The sequence below is a fragment of the Triturus cristatus genome, chromosome 3_1 (assembly GCF_964204655.1).
Source record: "Triturus cristatus chromosome 3_1, aTriCri1.1, whole genome shotgun sequence".
NCBI lineage: Eukaryota > Metazoa > Chordata > Amphibia > Caudata > Salamandridae > Triturus > Triturus cristatus.
In genome coordinates, this window is record NC_140583.1 from 926,409,205 (window position 1) to 926,426,883 (window position 17,679).

Consider the following 17,679-nt stretch of genomic DNA (forward strand, 5'->3'; position numbering starts at 1 on the left):
TTTTCACTTGCCAAAAAAAAAGAGCAGTAAGTGTGCATTCAAATTGGCAAAGAAATTTCGTTTTGGGACTAATGTGAAAACATGACTCTGTGTGGAAATAGGAATTACAGGCAGAGATTTATTGCGTTTTTTTCTGGTGATTTCACAGTTGCATTAGTAAGAAAAAGGGGGAGCGATTTTTTGGGGGAAGAAGCAGACTCTTAGCACACACCCATCTGCTTGCCATGTATAATCATGCACAGTATTTACAAGCGAGTGGGGTTTTCAGGTTTTAGTCTGTAATGCAAATACATTCAGCATCACTAAGGCTGGTTGCCCTTGCTGGAATGTAGGCAGCCACCCAGGTTACACATGGTGGTGGTCTGAAAAAGCAGTTTGGACATGTGCATTTAAAAAAATCAAAAAAGTGGTTTCATAATGTGTCAGTCTGTAAAAGTGATTTTCACTTGCCAAAAAAAAAGAGCAGTAAGTGTGCATTCAAATTGGCAAAGTAATTTCGTTTTGGGACTAATGTGAAAACATGACTCTGTGTGGAAATAGGAATTACAGGCAGAGATTTATTGCGTTTTTTTCTGGTGATTTCACAGTTGCATTAGTAGGAAAAAGGGGGAGCGATTTTTTGGGGGAAGAAGCAGACTCTTAGCACACACCCATCTGCTTGCCATGTATAATCATGCACAGTATTTACAAGCGAGTGGGGTTTTCAGGTTTCAGTCTGTAATGCAAATACATTCAGCATCACTAAGGCTGGTTGCCCTTGCTGGAATGTAGGCAGCCACCCAGGTTACACATGGTGGTGGTCTGAAAAAGCAGTTTGGACATGTGCATTTAAAAAAATCAAAAAAGTGGTTTCATAATGTGTCAGTCTGTAAAAGTGATTTTCACTTGCAAAAAAAAAAGAGCAGTAAGTGTGCTTTCAAATTGGCAAAGTAATTTCGTTTTGTGACTATTGTGAAAACATGACTCTGTGTGGAAATAGGAATTACAGGCAGAGATTTATTGCGTTTTTTTCTGGTGATTTCACAGTTGCATTAGTAGGAAAAAGGGGAAGCGATTTTTTGGTGCAGAAGCAGACTCTTAGCACACACCCAGCTCCTTTCCATGTATAATCATGCACAGTATTTACACGCGAGTGGGGTTTTCAGGTTTTAGTCTGTAATGCAAATACATTCAGCATCACTAAGGCTGGTTGCCCTTGCTGGAATGTAGGCAGCCACCCAGGTTACACATGGTGGTGGTCTGAAAAAGCAGTTTGGACATGTGCATTTAAAAAAATCAAAAAAGTGGTTTCATAATGTGTCAGTCTGTAAAAGTGATTTTCACTTGCCAAAAAAAAAGAGCAGTAAGTGTGCTTTCAAATTGGCAAAGAAATTTCGTTTTGTGACTAATGTGAAAACATGACTCTGTGTGCAAATAGGAATTACAGGCAGAGAACCATTTTTAAAGCAATTTTTAAAAAAAACAAATGAATAAATATATTTTTGAGTGGGTATGGTAAGTCAATAATAATAATTGTACTCTCAAAGACCTTGTAATGTGATAATTGATTTTTAGTGTTTTTTAAAAAAAAAAAAAAAAAAGTACGCGCACCGTACGGTAAAAAAAAAAAAAAAAAGGTTTTTAAAAACATATGTAAAAAAAAGATGAAATATAAGGTTGGCTCTTAAAAGAACCGTTGTGTTCATGCAGGGACAGAGGAAAGAAAGAATGGGAAAATTATTCAAAGCGACAAGTGTGCTGATCTATTTTGTTGTTCACTAGGGAAACACTGGTCTCCCTATGGCAAATTAGATCTTGACAAAAGGCGCATCGAATATCAACCCTCCGAAATCGAGGGTTCATTTCCAGAGGGCCAGCAAAAGGAGATGCTCCCCCCACAGATGAAGGGCTCACCTGACCTGCAGAAGAAGGAGTCAGCTCTGCAGATGATGGTCCAGGCTGAGCTGCTGTGGATGTACTTGCTTGTCTTTCTGAAGAGTTACCTCCAAAAAGATGACCATGTGTCCTTCTGTGTACGTCCTTGAGGTGTCTCTTCATGGTATGATTCCCAAAGGAATACTTCCTGTCAGGATTACCTCTTGAAAGTACACGCTGACACAGCTTGCAAGTTACTAAGGGTGCATTCACCTTTTGCTGGCCTTCAGGAAAAGTAAAATAATCCCATACATAAGAGGGCTTTTGTTTCCTCGCTCTCTGCCTCAAAACAGTGCTGCTAGTGCTAGCCTCACTCTCAGAAGAGCTCTGCTGTTCTGCCATCGTATCACAAAGACAACCCAGCTCCTTCTCCTAAGGGATCACAAGCAGAAATGAGAGGAATGGGTGTGGTGTAGGAGAGTTCTAGAACTGAAAGTAGTTTCAACCAATCAAAAGTTGTGTTTCATGATCACATGACCTACCGTACGCTTACGGTACGCTTACGGTACGCTTACGGCAAAAGTGCGCATGCGCGTAAAAAAGACACGCGCTTGCGCGCATGCGCATAACAGTCACTACCCGACACTTCCGCGTAACGTGCGCGTGTAGCGTACGCGCGCACGCGTCCCACGCGGAGTACGCGCGGCTACGCAAATTGCGTAACTATACGCAAGCAGCGTAGAAAAATTACGGGCGTTGCGTAAACCGTACGCTTACCGTGAGCTTACGGTACGCGTACTAAAAAAATAATTAAAAAAAAAAAAAAATGTACTGCAAATAAATTTTACATGTTTATTTTAAAAAATATATTTAAAAAAAACATATTAAAGAATTTTAAAAATTTAACCATAGTCTTTATAAAAGGTAAGAAAATTAAAATAAAAATATGTTAAAAAAAATAGAAGAAAAAAAAAACAATTAGCATTTAAAAAACCTTGCAAATTCACTGAAAAAACCATGGGTTTCACACACGTTATAGTTAGGAATTAGCATTTAAAAAACCTTAGAAATTCAGTGAAAAAACCATAGGTTTCACACACGTTATAGTTAGGAATTAGCATTTAAAAAACCTTAGAAATTCAGTGAAAAAACCATAGGTTTCACACATGTTATAGTTAGCTGGACATTTTACTCGTAAAAAACCAATGAAATTCCCCCGTTATAGTTAGTTCAGCTAACTATAACTCGCGCGCCCGCAATGCACTGCTGATGACGTCACATATTACATCACTCATGACATGGTCAGTGACATCACTCATGACATCACTGATGACATCTCAAATGACATCACTGATGACCTCACTGATGACATCATCCTTGTGATAGAGTGGCAGACCTCCTCTTCCCCTAATAAAACCTTTGATACACACATTCAAAAATAGAGACTAAAATTTACAAAAGAATGGACATACCAATAACAGTTACAACAACCTCTTCAGTAATTCTAAGATCCACATACACATCCACTCATTCACCAACAGTCCAATACAGTCACTCATACATGTACTCACTTATCATATGTACTCATACACCTATACATCCTGTTACACAATGCCACTCATCCATAGAGCTACTCACACACATAGTCACTCATGCTAATAAAGAATCAAACATACATTTACTTGCATATACAGTTATACACACACCACCACACTTACTTCTACGGAAACTTACACATACTTAGTCTTTTAAACAATCACTTATAGAAATACATACTTATTCATACAGGAACTCTTTCAATCTCTCACTCTCACATATACTCACATATATAAACCAATAGTCACATATACTAGTTTTAAACATATGTAGTTACTCATAAAGACACTATTGAGACAGTCATTCACTCACTAACACACCCATACACACACACATCCACCCATGCAGTCCTGCACACATACAAACAGTGAGTCACTCATTCATGCACCTATGCACTACGTAATACCCCCCACCAAACCATGCAGACACTCATACTGATACTCAAAAAACCAACTAATAACCTATATAGACACCCATGTAGCTACTCACCAACCCATGCAGCCACTTATACACAAAGTGAAAAAATGATACAGATATTTATATATTTAAACATTACTCACTAAGCCATGTATTCACTATGATACACTTAATCAGTCAGTTACACAATCAATTTTTCAAAAAGAAATCATCCATTTAGACAGTAATATACCCATTTATTCTTCCATCGACCTTGAGATATACATATATAAAACATATTTAATTTTCAGAAAAACACACATTCACTGGATGATGTCATCAGTGAGGTCATCAGTGATGTCATTTGAGATGTCATCAGTGATGTCATGAGTGATGTCACTGACCATGTCATGAGTGATGTAATATGTGACGTCATCAGCAGTGCATTGCGGGCGCGCGAGTTATAGTTAGCTGAACTAACTATAACGGGGGAATTTCATTGGTTTTTTACGAGTAAAATGTCCAGCTAACTATAACATGTGTGAAACCTATGGTTTTTTCACTGAATTTCTAAGGTTTTTTAAATGCTAATTCCTAACTATAACGTGTGTGAAACCTATGTTTTTTTCACTGAATTTCTAAGGTTTTTTAAATGCTAATTCCTAACTATAACGTGTGTGAAACCCATGGTTTTTTCAGTGAATATATATATATATATATATACATATATATATATATATATATATCCGGCTCGAATTTCCGTCTTAATCCCTTCACTCACGATCGGGTGCTCCCAACGCGGTGACGGACACCGCGTACAATCCAAGCTCACGGTACAAAAACAAATACCAGCACTCACGGGAACAGTGTCCTTAGTTTATTATAGGACAAAACTCACGACAAAACGCGTTTCGGCTACCGCCTTTGTCAATATATATTACATTACCTACTGGCGGTCTCCAGTAAGTAGTTATAGTTAGGACAACGTTTCTAAAAAAAGAGCATTTTTTCATTTGTCAATAACTTTGGCATCATTTGATAAGTCTTAGAAACATTTTCTAAACTAATTTGACACTAACATCAGCTGCTCTCTTGAAAATGTCAGGGTGCTCCGTCAACCGGGTGCCAAGAAATAGGTAGGTCAAAAAACTCATTTTCCCTATGTGAATTTCCATTGAAAAGTTAGACACGGCTACAGCTCGAACTGCTAAACGGAATTACATTAGATTTAGCAGAAAGGTACCCATTGGTCCAGAAAGTGAACTTTTTGTTAAATGCTGTAAATTTATTCATAGTTACAGAGAAATTTACACTTGTATATCTAGGTAAGTAGAGGATCCGTGACCCCTTTCGGACCTCATGCTGAGATCTGGTTGGTTGCCAACACTTCAAACCAGGAAGTGTTGGCAGCCATCTTTTTAGCAGCTCCCTCTGTGACAAAACAATGCTGGCTCTTGCAGGAGGCGGGGAGCCTGCAGGGATCGCAGGGGGCTAGAGGCTCCAGGCAGCAGCATTGCTTAGTGGGTACCTTGGGTGGGACCAGGGCACCCACACTAGAGGCCGGGCCCCGGAGGATGTGGCCCCCAGGGCTGAAATCAGCCCCGAGGGGGCACGCTAATCCCCCCTCTCTTTAAGTTGTATTACATTTTTTTTTTAAAAAGGCCGGACCCTGGGGGATGGGGCCCTTGGGGCCAAACATGATCCAGCAAGGGGCGGCCTCTCACCCTCCTCCGGTAAAATGATTATATACATTTTAAAAATGGCCAGGCCCCAAAGAATGGGGTCCTGGGGCCAAAATCGGCCCAGGGATGGGGGCTCCCATTCAAAATCAGCCTGGCCCGGGGATGGGGTTCCCGGAGAGAAATTAGCTCAAGAAAGGGGGACCACGTGCCCCCTCCCCAAATAAAGAAATATTAAAGAAAAAGAGACCGGTAAGTTGCCAGAGGCCACACACCCTTTTTCTCTACCACTCTGCAAACACACCTCCTGGTGCAGTGCTGGTTGAGGGATGAAGTCCTCTTGGCTCCAGAGGGTCCTTGGGTGCCAATAAGCCCTTCTGTTACCTCCAGCAGGTACCCCACAGCAGGATTGCTGAGAGGTCTTTAGAGGCCATGCACCCTTTCTCCACCACTCTGCAAAAATGCTTTGTGGCACACTGCTGGTGAGGGGATGAAATCCCCTTGAAAACTGAGGGTCCTTGGGGGCCAACAAGCCCTCCTGTTTCCTTCAGTAAGTCCCACAGAATGCTATTGATGAGAGGACTTCAGAGGCCATGCCCCTTTCTTCACCACTCTGCAAATACGCCTTCTGGCGTACTGCACGTTGGGGGGGGGGGCTCTAGAGTGTCCTTAGGGACTAACAAGCCCTTCTGTTACATTTAGTAAGTCCCACACAGCGGGATTGCTGGTTGGGGGATGAAGTCCTCTTAGATGCCGGGGGTTCTTGGGGGCCCAGAATCCCTCCTGTTACCTCTAGTAAGTTCGACACAGCAAGATTGCTGAGAGCTGGCCGGAGGCCCCACCCCCTTTCTTTACAACTCTGCAAACATGACTAATAGTTGAAAAAACCATAGAAATTCACTTAAAAAAACAGGGGTTACAGGGACGTTATGGGTAAGAAATAGGAGAAGCATGGTCAAGACTGATTTGCATATGGCTGGGTTCAAACTGGGGTGACACGGTGAACAAAAGATCAATGGATTAATCCTAGAATAGGGTGAATGTTTGCATTGTTCAACATTCCATCCATCATTTGTTCCTTTTGCTTTTGTTGCCGTCAGGGGAAGGGTATGCCAAGGCGTGGGTCCGTGCTCACTGCGCCATTGGATTCAAGATAGCCTGGCTGATTAGGGGTGATGCCCCAAAACTGGTCCCAGGATGCTTGTTTCCAGTCCAGGGAGGAACTGCCTTGGCAGTTCGGGCTGGACTGTTCCTATGTGGAACAGAGCCAAGACTGATTTGCATGTAGCTGGGTTCAAACTGGGGTGGCGTGGTGAGCAAAAAAACGATGTATTAAACCCAGATCTCTGTGAGTTGTGGGTGAATGTTTGCATTGTTCAGCATTCACACCATCATTTGTTCCTTTTTCTTTTATGTGAAGTTATAAGCAGTGCATTGAAGGGGTGTAAGTTGTAGTTAATTCAGGTAACTATAACTGCTGAATTTCACTGGTTTTGTACGAGTGAAATATGAGCCTTATTATAACATCCCTGTAACCTCTGTTTTCAGTGAATTTCTATTGCTATTTAAATTCTATTTCCTAACTATAATGTCCCTGTAACCTTTGGTTTTTTACGTGAATGTTTATAGATTTTTAATGCTATTGCCAAACTATAGAATACCTGTAACCTTTGTTTTTTTTTGGTGAACTAAGTGAATTGCCAAGAAGCAAATTGTAATTTTTCTCAAACCAGAACTGATGTTTCCCAGTTTTTGAGGAACCAAAAGTGGGCTAATATCCAGAAAAACAAAAGAGCCCAACGACCCACTACTGAAATGGAGGACTCGAGTGGTGTGCATAATTTGCTTGCCTTAGATTTTGAATTGATACAAGATCTTTTGGAAATAGAACAGGATTTTGAAAGAAGAGAAGAGAAGAGACCCTGGAGGAAAGATTTGAACAAGAACTCTCCAATATTGATATATATGAGGGGGGATAAACAACATTTAGAATGATATCTAGATAAATCCCCCAAACTGGCAAGGATAATATAGACACCTTTTCGGAGAATTTGATCAAATAAATATGGGATATCCATTTAAAAGAGATAACAAAGGTGGAATACTGAAAGTATAGAAATACAATGCACAGCGGAAAAACTAAATGGTATGAAGTATCTGATAGTAAAACCTTCTAAAAAATGTTGTACTATAGAACAGGCATTCATACTTGAAAGAAGCATAAAAAGATCTGAATAATAAGGAATGTTATCGGGCAATTACTACATCAGAATACCTAAATGTGAATGAGGAGTTCACTAACCTTCTCAAAAAATAGCATGGAAAAGACCTTTTGAATTTGGATGAACTCAAAGCAACCTCACCCTAAATTGCCAGCATTCTACCTCATCCTGAAAGTACATAAGGATGCTATTACACCACCTGGCAGCCCAATGATAACGGCCCAAGAGAGCATTTTTAATTTACATTGACTTCTTCCTCAATACTATAGTAAAGATATTACCATCATATATTCAAGATAGTGCTGTCTTCTTACACAGAATCTTTGATGTCAGATGAGAATATATGTACCTTGTGATTCTGGATGGAGCACCGCTATATACTAGCTTAAGACATGTGATGGCCTCAGGGCCACTAAACATTTTTTAAGGATGAGGCCCATGAAATATGTGGAACATTACAAAATGTTGCCACCTATGATGGAGGGGTGCCTCTCTAGGAATATGTGTACTTTCAATAACGAGTTGTACTACCAAGTGAGAGGAACAGCTATAGGCATCTACTTTGCCCCCACCTATGCTTATCTGCATATGGGCTGGGGTGAAGAGCAGGTGCTTGGTAACATGTTAGAGTGGTCTAATCACATTGCTTTGGAGCTTTGGAGCTGAGATCTATTGATGATTTAGTTCTGCTCTGGAAAGAAACAGAGTCCAAAGCAGAGAGCTTCGTAAAAGGTATCAATCAGAATGATCTGAACATAAAATTCACCTGTAAGATCAGCAAAACTGAGATTGAATTTTTAGATGTGGCAGTGAGAGTTGAGGGGGTTACATTAAGTACTACATTGTATAGGAAACATACAGCAGGTAACACAATTTTGCATTCTCACAGTTGTCATCTGGCTCAAGAGCACCCCCTTTGAGGAATTCTACAGAGCATGCAGAATCTGCACTACAGAGGAAGAGTATGACAGAATTGACACAGATGGGATCACATGTTTCAAATCAAGGGGCTACTCAGATAGGATCCTGGAAACAGCTGCTAAAAGAGTGGGATCCTGAAAAAGAGAGGAAGCACTGTTCTCATCATCAAAAAAAGTGAGAGAAAGAGAAGGGAACAGAGATTCATAATAACATACAATGTGGAACATACAAAATTATGCCTAGCACTCCGGAGACACTGGCACCTGGTCAAACATGACTCTGTGATCGGTCCACACATAAGTTTTAGACATGCCAGATCTCTAAGAGACCAGTTGGCAAAAGTCAACTGGGCCCAATAGCAGCAGAGGAACATGGCTTACCCCTAAGGAGGGTTTCACTAGAAGTACATGCTGTAAAGTATGCCAAAATGGTTAAAACATAACACAGATAAAAACACCTTTCAATACCACCATAAGACATAAGACTCACTTGTAATAGCAAATTTGAGGTCTGCATTTTGAGGTGCCCATGTCCCAAAGTCTACATAGGTAGTACCACACTACCAGCCCACATACGCATACCTTAGGGCTATCACTTACAAGGAGAGAACCTATCCAGTTGCAACACACTTCAAGAAAACAAATAACAGCGATGTGTCTTTATTGAAATACAGCTGCATTGCCCAGATCCCCAACAGCCAGAGAGGTGGAGATGGGGAAACCAAGCTCAGACAATTGGAAATCAGTTTTGTATTAGATATGGACAGTAATGAGTCTTTTGTGCGGAATATAGATGAGGAATTGTATGCATGCTTGAGATAAGCTGTCCTATATTTTCTTTGTCTGCATTCTGTGCCATAGGATTTTTTAATATAGTGTAGTTTGATTTATATGAGCCCTGTGGGGGTGGGTTTGATTAGTTTCATTTTGTAATTCACAGAATACACAGTGCTCGTCTTGATTAGGTTGTTTAAAATTTTAAATGTATTGTGTCATACATGTATTCGGACTCTAGAATGACATGTCAGATACATTTTTGTGTTATATTTAGTGAGAAAAAGTCTTTCCCCCGTTCCCACTTTTTTCGATTTTCTATTCTTAATTTCTGGGGTCACGACTGTACTATTGCCCACTTGGGCAGAATATGCCAACCTGGAATAAGACAGCAGGTATTTTTCTGCGTAGCATATGGAGGGCTGATTTAATAATTGGCACCTGTGCACGGTAGTCTATCTATATTGTTTGAATTTAAAGCCCACTTGGGCCGTATGCCAGGAACCGCACATTCACAGTAGCCATGCTCACCGGCTTTTCAGTACCTATCACTTGCAGCATACTCCTTGACCATAGAATGCCACATGTCGGAAACTAGCAATGTTATGACCCACATATGCAGCAAGGCATTGTGTTTAAAGCATAGAAAGATCCTATACGAAGGAGGAATATTGTTAATGAAAATACATCTGACAATACATTTGAACAGAGGTGCATCTAATAACAGTACATGGTTGTAACAGGGTTTGGGATATGAATCGATTTACCCCAATGTTGGTATTAATTCAATGTATTTTTTCTTATTGTGATATATATATATATGTTTTCAAATTAAATGCAACCTTTTTGACAAGTCGTGATTATGATAATGATTTGGGATTCAGTTAAAAGTTTAAAATTTAACATATTAATTACTTGCATGTATGTCTTTAAATACTTGTTTTCAACCTACAAGATAGTGCCTATGTTGCAATGAAAATAGGTTGTTTATTCTAAAACTAGAAGCACCAACTAAATTATAATTAAAGTATTTCATAATTTACATATTTAAAATTCAATTAAATATTTAACTTACCAATAATAATTAATACTTAATTATTTATTACTAAATTAACTGCCCAACCTATACCTCTACAAATCGAGCATCAAGCTACTAAAATATAAGTAAAATAAATTAGTATTCCACATTTTACATAATTAAATAATTAATCAACAATTAATAATAAATTGTTAATTAATTATTACCTAATTTACTTCCCACCCCACAACTAAAATAGAAGTAAAATAAGTAAGTATTCCATAAATTAAACAATGAAAAATCTATTAAATAACTCATTAACAATTAATAGTTAATTGTTATTTAATTATTACTTAATTTACTTCCTACTCTAACCCTCTACAAACCAACACACCTTTACGACACTATATATTACAGTCAGTAATTAATAAAAAACATTTAAATCACTTAAAGTGACATGCTATACGATTTGCGCGAGCGCGTAAAAACAAGATAGCCACCATGATGTGAGCTTCGCGTTTTGGAGCCGTTTTATCGCTGATTTTCAGCATTTTTGCATCATTTTTTTCTTCACAATACTGCTGGCAGTCCTGTGAAGCCTACCTGCGGCTATATGGGCGTTTTTCCTGGCGCTGAAGTTCTCTAGTGCGGTGTGCTGCTTCCTCTGGTGGCTGCTTGGAGCTCCTCGTCAGGTACTGCCCAGATTTCCTGTCAGGGGGGCGGAGCAAGCTCTCAGGAACGGGCCTGGCTTTGGCCTAACCACTCCCACAGTCCAGTTTAGCTGCTGCACCTGCCTTATTTGCTGCATTCTTCTGCATTTATTCACTTTATTTGTGCTTTACAGGTATTTACTTCTTCATTTTCTTTAAATTACGAAAATGGAGAGTAAAAATGCACAAAATCCCAATAATAAAAGGAAACAACATATTTCTCCTCCTCCTGTTAAGTCTAAAGTGGTGAAATCAAGCGAACCCTCTTTGTCCTTAATTCTCGATGAACTTCATGTTCTTCATGACAACACTGATAATATTGCGTCAGAAATAAAAAATCTGCGTAAAGATATGGCTAGCATGTCGATGAGGGTCTCGGATAACTCCATTAAAATACAGGAAACAAGGTTAAAATCGACGCCTTTTCACCTCTTGTGGATAAAATCTCCCCTATGTCTGCTCAATTGTTAGATATGGAAAATCGCAATAGACAATACAATCTACGCATTTTTAATTTGCCAGAAGATGTTGAAGGCTCCAATTGCAGACTGTACCTGGAGAATTTGCTTCCTGGTCTTTTAAATGTTAAATTTCCAGAGAAATTTGAAATAGATAAAGCGCATAGGATTCCATCCCATCGCAATTCTCATCATACCAAGCCACAACAAATGATTTTTAAGGTTCTTCGTCATCATCATTTGGTTTTGATAAGGAAAGCGGCACATGAAATTCCATCTTTACTGATAAATGGCAATAATATTTTTATTCACCAAGACTTCTCCAAAGAGACTGTTAAGACCCGCAAGGAATTCTCTGATTTGCGTCCTCAACTGCGTAGTCTTGGATTCAAATATGGCTTATTTGATCCTTCAACGATGCGCATCTGGAGAGATAATTTTTCTAAGTCCTTCCAACGCCCAGAAGATTTCAAATTGTTTCTGGAACAGCAGTCACATCATTCGCAGCCTTCGCAGCATTCGCAGCATTCTATGGATACGCATGACTCTGCTACTTAAATAATATTTTCGCTGATATTTCTGACTAATTTTGTCATTCTCTAAGGGCTGGGCGCCAACGGTTTGGTCATGCTTGCTAAGTGTGTGTGCGTTTCACATCTGTTATTGATGTTTCTCTGTGTTTGTAATTTTTGTGGTCGTCTTCTGAGTGTTAGTCTGTATTTTCTTTTCCTACCCTTTCCTTTTCGCCTGTTCTGGAGCTACTATTTTTCATGTTCCTTCCTTTCTTCTTACTTTCCTCTTCTTGACCTTTTTTCTTTTTCTCTTTTATCATGGCTAATGTTCATAACATTAAAGTAGTCTCATTAAATGTTAAAGGTTTACGTCATCCAGTTAAACGTACAAAACTTTTAGACTACTTAGGTAGTTGCAATGTAGATATTTGTTTTATACAGGAAACCCATATTGATGACAACATTTTAAAATATATGAAAAAAGTGGGTTAATAAAATTGTCTCCTGAAGTTGGCAAAAAAAATGGTGTGGCTATTCTTTTTTTTTTTAAAAAAAAACACTGCCAAATTTTTTTTTTTTTTTTTTATTTTTTATTTTTTTTGAAAACCTTTATTTCGAAATTCAGGACATAGCTATTCAGCCGACAGCCCGAAGGTTCGGCAGCATTGCAAGTTAGATACAGTAATGTGTCCCCGATACAGTACGATGAGTAATGCAAAGGTCCAATTTTAAATATACACAGTAAAAACACACAACAAACCCCAGCAAGGCAGAAACATTGAAATCCCATGGCGAAAGCCCCCAGGGGAGGCAGGACCCCACTCATCTACAAAGTATAAGACTGTGTGCGGAGGAAGAAGGGGAACAGCAGAGGCCCAGAACGGTTACCAAAACCAAACTGTGCTGGAAGGTAGGTCAGGGGGAAAGCTGTTCCTCGGGAGGTTCCAGGTCCGGGGCAAGACATATTCCCCCCCTGTATTGGTTCCACCGCCCCCAGATGGCATGCCACTTCCGGGGGCGACCTCTAGAGCAGTAGACCGTCTTCTCCCTAAACATGCTCCAATCCATGTTCTCCTTCCACGCGGTCAGTGTAGGGGGTCCCGAGGAGCCCCATAATCGCGCGATAACACTGCCAAATTTTGAGTAAATTTTCAGATACTGATGGGAGATATGTCATAGTTAAACTTAAAGTTCATGATTCAGTTATATTTTTACTAAATGTTTATGGTCCTACTGCAGATGATCCTGTTTTTTGGTCTACTCACACAACTGAAGTTTTGAAGTTGGGAAAAGTTCCTCTAATTGTTGGAGGTGATTTTAATGTTATTTTTGATCCTTTATTATATAGATTATCTTTTACTAAAGATCGTCCTCCTAAGGTTTTTTATGCTTTTAAATCATTTATTCAAACCACACAGTTAGTAGATATTTGGTGACTACATTTCCCTACAGAAAAAAGTTTTACATTCTTTTCTAATCCACATAATTCTCATTCTAGGCTTGATTATTTATTAGTCTCTAAGCAATTAATTAATTCTGTCATTACTCCTATGATTGGTAACATTAATATTTTGGATCATGCTTTGATTTCTTCTGTTTTGAATGTAAATTCTTCCTTTACAAAGCAATCCCCTGTGTTAAATTCTATTATTCATCCAGACCAACTGGTTTTTATGAAGAATAGATATTCTGCTAATAATACAAGAACTCTACTACATGTTATTGAACGAGCTTCCAATTTATCTCTACCATCGGGAATTCTCGCATTAGATGCTGAGAAAGCTTTTGATAAAATTCACTGGCAATTTTTATTTCATACATTATTATCATTTAACTTTGGTGATACATTTATTTGCATGATTTCTGCTCTGTATTCTGCTCCTACTGCTCCTTTATTTATCAATGGCCAAATATCAAACCAATTTTCTCTTTTTAGAGGTACAAGACAAGGTTGCCCTCTTTTCCCACTTTTGTTCCTTATAGGTATTGAACCCTTACTTACTTCTATAAGAAATTGTGATAATATTAAGGGAATCAATATTAAAGACGTCATTACTAAAACCTTAGCATATGCTGATGATGTACTTTTATTTATTAGTGATCCTTTATACTCATTCCCTCCCCTATTAGAGATTATTTTGAAATATTCCAAAGTATCTGGCTACAAATTGAATACTAATAAAACTGAATTTTTGCCTTTAAATATTTATTGTACTCCTATTGTACTCCTAATATGTTACCTATCAATGAAATTATTTGGCAAAAAGATAAATTGAAGTATCTTGGTATTCTGTTCGTGTCATCCATAAAGTCTACAATAACACTGAACTGTGACGTTATTTTAAATTATATTAAAGATAAAACATCCAAATGGTCTTCACTTCACCTTTCATGGTGGGGAAGAATGGATGCTATTAAAATGAATATTGTTCCCAAAATTTTCTACACTCTAGCTATGATTCCTACTCAATTTTCACTAAAATTTTACAAAGAGTTTGATAAACTTCTCTCCAAATTTCTTTGGAATAATAAATCACCTCGTATTAGTTATATGAAATTATGAATAACCAAATGTAATGCAAGTTTTGATTTACCTGACTTTTTTCATTATCACAAAGCTTTCATTTTGAAACAAAGTTCTATATGGTTTATCCATTCCTCTTTAAATAATCCACCTAAATGGCTTCTTATCGAGAAGTCAATAGTTACTCCATTTCTATTACCCACTTTGTTAACCATGTCTAATAAATCACAATTTTTACATAAATCTGTTATTCTTAAATCCACTAAATTGATTTTTAATGATTTAGACTCAATTTTTCAATCGCCCATGTCTACTACAGAAGACTTGTCATTATGGTATAGCACAGTCGTTAAATTAAATAGAAATATAAGTTTTTGGTATTCATGGATTAATGCTGGTATTTTTTATCTTAAAGATGTCTATTCCAACAATGTATTCATATCATTTGATGCTCTACAAAAAAAATGTAGTTTACCTCAGTATGATATTACCAAATATGAATATTTATGTAATTCAATTTTAGATTCATTTCCCCATGACATTCCTTCTAATGTTAAAGCTGATTTAGCAATTTATAGTCAAACCGTTTCCACATCGTCTCATGGTGTTTCTATTTTATATAAAAAATTATCTAACTCTCTAGGAACCAACATTAATATGATTTCAGTATTTTGGAATAACGAACTTTCGCTCTCCTTATCTGTTGATATATGGAAAGATATTTCGCTTAGTAATATTTCTGGTTGGTTACCTGTCTCACTTTACCAAACGAAGGGGCATATTATCAAGAAACGGTGTTAAAATTATCGCCGCTTTAGCGGCAGAAAACTGCCTCTGTAGGGGCGATAATGGGCTTGATAATATGCCCTTGAGAATTCCAATAGAAGCCCATGTTCTGGTGTCAACATGGGCTTCTATTGGAATTCTCACGGGCATATTATCAAGCCCATTATCGCCGCTTTAGCGGCAGTTTTCTGCCGCTAAAGCGACAATAATTTTAATGCCGTGCTTGATAATATGCCCCTATTTCTTATATTTTATTTAACTGTTTATGGACTCCATTACGTTTATTTCAAGCTCAACTCCTCCAATCTTCAACTTGTTGGCACTGTAAATTACATCCGGGTTCATTAAAACATATGCTTTTTGATTGTCCTTTAGTTGCTAAACTCTGGTCAGACATTTGGGATGTTATAAAAAAGATATTAACTATTAATGATGATGTTTCATTTAAAATGGGAATATGTTTTGACACACAAATTGAATGACTTAGAAGGTAAACTTTTTATTTCTCTAATATCAGCTGCTTTAAAATCCATAACATTCTATTGGAAAGATGTTTCGTTATTATCAGTTCATGCTTGGTGGTCATGGGTGATTTTTACAAGAAGAGGTGCTCAGTTAACTTTATCCGGCATTGGTCTTAATTCTAACTCTTATCAATCTTTTTGGATACCTGCTGATATATATTTATATTCTTAAATTATATATTTATATATAGTTTTATTGTAATTTTATTAGACAAATGTTTTTGCTATAGTAGCTCTTTATCTACTAGTTAATGCAATAGTTTTCTAATTGTATCCCTTCCCTTACCCTTTTCATTTTTCATTGAGTAATTGTAATGTTGTTACCTACTGCAATCCATTTGCTGCTTTTGTATCTTTATATTATGATTAGGTATTTTCGCTCAATAATATTTTTTCTGTATTGTCTTTATGTTTTGCTTAATACAAAAACTCAATAAAATCTTTTGAACATAAAAATGGCATGTTATACTTTAAAAAAATGAATAACATTTATATAAATAATAGTAACACATACATTATTAGATCAACTAACACAATAAACTAATTAAAACAATATTCTAACCACTATTCTAGTGAAAACAATATTGAAAAGTTGATATTATTTAAAATGATATTACTTACCTCAAAATATGATATTCTTGTCATTGAAAACCTCGCATCACGATATTTCTGCATCACAATATTTTATTTTCAATGTCTCTGTCTCCCGATATTTACAATTTGATATTATGTCCAAACACGCAAATAATAGAAACAACTGAGAACAATGACTCCATAACTCAGCAGAGCATAAGGTACATCTCTGTGCAGTATACATGTCTATGAGGGAAGGGAAGCTGTGTACCCTTGTTGGCAGACCACGCATATGTCAGCTTGGCACAGGCAAAATAAAAAATTCACTTGCATGCTATTCGATATGCCGATTCGGGCCTCTCTCATTTCTTTTTAGGTTTCAATCATTGGTCAAATAATTCTTTGGTAGCATTGCAGGGCATTCTTGTGTGGGTCACAAAATGTCCAACGCTTCTTCAAGTGTATGAATTGTATGGGCTTCAGATTCAATTTGGAACCTTAGGGCGAAAGGGATTAGTCATCAGTAATGGATTTGCCTTCTTCCTGGTTTTGCTGTAATAGAGGCTAGTGTGTGGCTTTTTTTATGGTTGTTTGGGAGAGGTCCTGATGCAGCTCAACAGAATATTCCTGGGGTGGAATCCTTTCCCGCTTTCTTGCTGCACTTATTAACCTGCCTTTTAAATGTGAGGGACCAAGCTTCGCCATAATGTCTCTTTGTCAGTGGTTCTGGGACCCTAACCTTGTGCGCTCAAATAATGGGTATGCTGAAATCTTGATCTTTGTTGAGGATTGTGCCAAACAAATTTGCAAAGTTTGAGTTATTTCTTTCCCTTCATTGGACTATCTGACATTGCGGATTTGGATGTTTTCTCATCTGGACCTGTTCTAAAGGTTAATTAATTACTCCCATTACTGCATAATTTCAGTTTCCATTTTGTCCCCTGAATCCTGTAACTTTCAAATTCCTGGCTCACTGAATGTCATCATCATTGGTAACTACTCAGTCACCCAGCACCTGGATTCCTTTTGTGACTTCAGAGAGGCCATTAGCTAGGTTGGCCTTCAGGGCTTGCATCTGCATGGTTATTATATTCAAGAGTTTATTGTGGAGGTTGCCTAAGTGTTATTACAGG